This window comes from Tupaia chinensis, unplaced genomic scaffold (genome assembly GCF_000334495.1).
Source record: "Tupaia chinensis unplaced genomic scaffold, TupChi_1.0 Scaffold000235_1, whole genome shotgun sequence".
Lineage (NCBI taxonomy): Eukaryota > Metazoa > Chordata > Mammalia > Scandentia > Tupaiidae > Tupaia > Tupaia belangeri.
The window spans coordinates 5,301,156-5,306,071 of NW_006159713.1; positions in this window are offsets into that span (position 1 = coordinate 5,301,156).

Sequence of the window (4,916 nt, forward strand, 5' to 3'; positions counted from 1 at the left end):
GGCCGAGGCGTACCTTCTCAATGGTTAATGCAGTAACATAAAGGATGATTTATTCCATTTGGCTTAGCTCGGTTTGATTTGACAAATTCCGAAAGGGTTTCATGTACACAAGGGCTGAAAAACAAACCAAAATAAATAAGAATTGCAAATCATGATAATGTTTAAAATGGTAACCAAAGGGCCTCAGAAGGTCCATTAGCTCAACGCCAAATCATTATGTTCCTGATAAAACTCAGACAAGGAAAACATCTGCCAGTTAATGTCATCGCTGTGATTTGAATCATTTATTTCTTTGTAATTGCCAGAAGGTACCTGCACTTGCCAGAGAGAGACACAGCGAGACAAGGAGGGGAAAAGCACCTCCAATGGGGTGTGGCCTCATCACAATCTCTTCTCCATTTCTCCGTCCTGTTGACATGTTGGGCACGCATGCCCCATATGTTTTTCAACGTGCTGGGGCCAGGATTCGAACTGTTCAGTTGGCTGTGTGGATCTGACTCTTTTAACCGCTAGGCTACAGAATTAGGACTTCTATTTATTTTAGTGTGCGTTTGTGTGATTTAAAATATATTAGGTTAACATGCAAAATTACCTCCCGTACAATTACCATTGAAATGTAAATGTAATCTCCAAATGCCCTCATTTCTTGTCGAAAATTCCGCCTGGACATTCTGTCTACCTGCAGATGCCATAGCATGGCCGCTGTGTTGATAAGCATGCTCTCCTTGAGCATTTTTCTGAGTGATTTTCCTGTGATGAATATTCAGAATTCGGGCTCATCTTTGCAGCTTGCCGGGTGCTAGTGTCCCTTGATGAATGGACCTGCCAACTCGAGCAGCAGCTATCATGCCAAGAGAGGCTTGGCCTGAACAATGCCACTTCTTATCCTGGTGGCCCAAGCACTTCCGTTCCGCAAGCTTGGCGCCCCCCCCCCGCCCCCCAGATTGTGCAGAATGCTGCATGTTAGATTTTGCTCATAAGAAAAGTTACATGAAAGATAATCATTGAAGTATTTAAATCAGTAGAAACCATTTCTTTGGTTCAAATGATGTGTTTCATATCTTGGGTGTTCTTTTGTTTTCTATTTTTCACTCTTGTCAGCTAAACTGCTACTTAACCATTTAAATCACTGTATAGACCAATATAAATAATATTTCTTTTTCCTAAATTCTTCCTGGAGATAAATAGAACAGAATTGTTTAACAAGGCAGAGAAGTCCATAAATGAAAATATTTTACTTTGGGGCCAGCAGATAGTGTGATGGTTAAGGCACTGGACTCCCATATGGCCGATTGTGATTTGAGTCCCGGGTCTGACAGCTTGCTTCCTCACTTACCTGTGTCTCTCTCTGATCAAATTTTAAAACAATAAGAAGAATGAATAAAAATTAACTAAAATATTTCTTCTTAAAAAGGAAAGAAAATATTTGGCTTTAATAAGTCATCATCAATTTTTTTATGAATTTTTTATGCTGTTGGTAAGTTTCTATTTCAGTAGAAAAAAAAACAAAGCTATTAATTTGTAAAGGAGGAAATTCAAGCCTCTGAATAGACAATATTCTTGAGAAATTACATAACCATTGAATATTATAGAATAAATTTCAAGGGCATTAGAAGACTAGTGATCCCAAAGTTACAGAACAGTGGGCTCCCCCAAAAAGGTATTTCACGGCATGAAGGAGGGAAGGTGCTTGTATAGGCACTAAATGCCACGCAGTGGCCCCACATAAAGACAGAAAGCAAAGGACAGATTGTGCAGAATGCTGCATGTTAGATTTTGCTCATAAGAAAAGTTACATGAAAGATAATCATTGAAGTATTTAAATCAGTAGAAACCATTTCTTTGGTTCAAATGATGTGTTTCATATCTTGGGTGTTCTTTTGTTTTCTATTTTTCACTCTTGTCAGCTAAACTGCTACTTAACCATTTAAATCACTGTATAGACCAATATAAATAATATTTCTTTTTCCTAAATTCTTCCTGGAGATAAATAGAACAGAATTGTTTAACAAGGCAGAGAAGTCCATAAATGAAAATATTTTACTTTGGGGCCAGCAGATAGTGTGATGGTTAAGGCACTGGACTCCCATATGGCCGATTGTGATTTGAGTCCCGGGTCTGACAGCTTGCTTCCTCACTTACCTGTGTCTCTCTCTGATCAAATTTTAAAACAATAAGAAGAATGAATAAAAATTAACTAAAATATTTCTTCTTAAAAAGGAAAGAAAATATTTGGCTTTAATAAGTCATCATCAATTTTTTTATGAATTTTTTATGCTGTTGGTAAGTTTCTATTTCAGTAGAAAAAAAAACAAAGCTATTAATTTGTAAAGGAGGAAATTCAAGCCTCTGAATAGACAATATTCTTGAGAAATTGCATAACCATTGAATATTATAGAATAAATTTCAAGGGCATTAGAAGACTAGTGATCCCAAAGTTACAGAACAGTGGGCTCCCCCAAAAAGGTATTTCACGGCATGAAGGAGGGAAGGTGCTTGTATAGGCACTAAATGCCACGCAGTGGCCCCACATAAAGACAGAAAGCAAAGGACACTTCTTTCAATGCCTGGGAGGATATATGAAAAATGTAGGCCTCAACAGAAACAAAGAGGAGAGTATGAATACTGTACATAATTTCCATAACCATGAAAATTTTCGGTGTTATGGAATCATGAGAAAGGAAACATAAGCCCAGAGCCAGGAGAACTGGACAGAATCCAGTGGGAAGCAGGTCCAGGAATCTTCCCGGGCTGACAGAAGCTGGATCACCCAGGACAAACACAAGGACTCGGAGGCGAGGAGAGAAGCAGGGGGGCCAGCTCTCTGTGGCCTAGCGGTACTTCACTGTGTGAGAGAAGACGGATTCCACATGGCGACCACGGTCCACATCGTCAGCGTCTTCAGATAGTGGGCCTGAATTACACAGGGCCTGTGTGAAGTGCCCAGGATCTGATGGACTAGAGAACTGAAGGAATGGGGTATCAGTGTGACCAGACCCTATGGAGGTGCTTCTCTCTTTCCATCACACACACACACGTCATGTGTGCATGCATGCACCGTATAATAAACAAATACAAAGAAAAAATTTTAAGAGAGATTTTTGCTATAGGGCGCGTGCGCTCACCAGACAGAGACAGACAGAGAGACACAAAGCAAGAAATCACCACCCAGAGGGGGTGACCATGCTGCAATCGCTTCTCCTCTAGTCTCCTTTCCAAATTTTGGGCACACACACAAACGCACTTAGCATGAATTTTAAGCCACCAATCCAGGACTCAAACTGTTATTATGTGGGAGTCCAGCAACATAACCATTACACTATCTGCTGGTCCTGAGAGAAAATCTTTTAAAGATCACCCATCCGGGACTCAAACTGTTATCAGTTATGTGGGAGTCCAGCAACATAACCATTACACTATCTGCTGGTCCTGAGAGAAAATCTTTTAAAGATTAAAGAGAGAAGTAGGGGTATTCAGGTCACATAAATGCCAAATTTGAGCAACATCCAGGCTAAATGTCAAAAACTCAATGAAAAAGCAAACGTTACAGGGGGCATTGGGGATATCATTCCAGACATTCCACAGGCAATGAGAACAGGAGTCTGTGAGTAAGGTTAACTAATAAGACACTCAAATGAATTCAGTACAAGTGAGCTCATTGAAGATACTGCAAATATGCAATTTACCAACACGTGGGCTATAAAGAGATTTAAGCAAGCTTTCAGCAGAAACCAAAACTTATGATGAAACAAAACATTAAAGAAATGCATAAAGTCTTACAGCTCTCTGCTTTCTCATTTTGCTACATTATCTTGAAAGATTGCCTCGGGGGCCAGCACGTGGCTTGGTGGTTAAAGGTGCTGGATTCCCACATGGTCAACCATGGTTCGACTCCCAGACCTGGTGACTTACTTTCTTGCTTTCCCTTTCTCTCTCTCTCTCTGCCTGTCTCTGGTCAAATTTAAAAATAATAGTAACGAATGGAATTAAATAAGTAAATAATGCTTTAAAAAAATAAAGATTGCCTCTAATAATCCCACAGTGCATCACTTCTGCTCGGTAGTCTACAAATACCAAAAAAACACCAGCAGGTGGTGTTGTGGTTAAAGTGCTGGATTTTCACATGGCCAATACCAAAAAAACAATGACAGGGGCCAGCAGATGGTGTCGTGGTTAAAGTGCTGGATTTTCATATGGCCAACCAGACCCAGTGGCTTGAAAATTACAACAAATAAATTGATAAATAAATAAATGTGTGGGTGGGTGTTGGCCTGCGCGTGCGTTTTTTTTTTTTAAAAAAAGCAATAGCAAAGTAGAACCCTCCAGACCCTCCATCGTGCAGTACCGGGAGTACTGTTAGTTGTACTATTCAATGTCCTATCATTTGCTGACTAATTTTTTGTTTTTTATGTTAGCGATCTTATGCAGATATTTTTAGGATCTTGCTTATTTAGAGTCAAGTGAGTGCTCTTTGCTTTTCTTCTAAGCACGTCTGACAAATGCTGTCACTCAACAAGCATGATTTTGTTTCAGTTCATTGACTTCAAAGGGATTACTCATATCTGGAAGAATAACCCCAGATTGCAAAGGATAATACAAAGCTGAGTCACACCTACCTTCTAATCTCCTGTTCGTCTTCAGTCTTCAGGAGTTTCTTCCTTGTCGTCATCATGAGGAATGTGCCTGAGGAATAATTAGAAACAAAGGATTTGTCTCTATCCTCAGTTCTACCCTTCCGAGGAAATCTAGATTCTGAGAGAAGGCAGTTTCTCCAGTACGAATTCTGTGGTTCCTACTTCTTCCTTCTCGGAGGCGTCCATGACTAATTCCCCGCATAGACAAGGAGACTTCAAAAAGTTGGGGGGGGGGGGCACGGAAATGGAATTAAAATATGAGTTTGTTTTGTGGCCAGAATT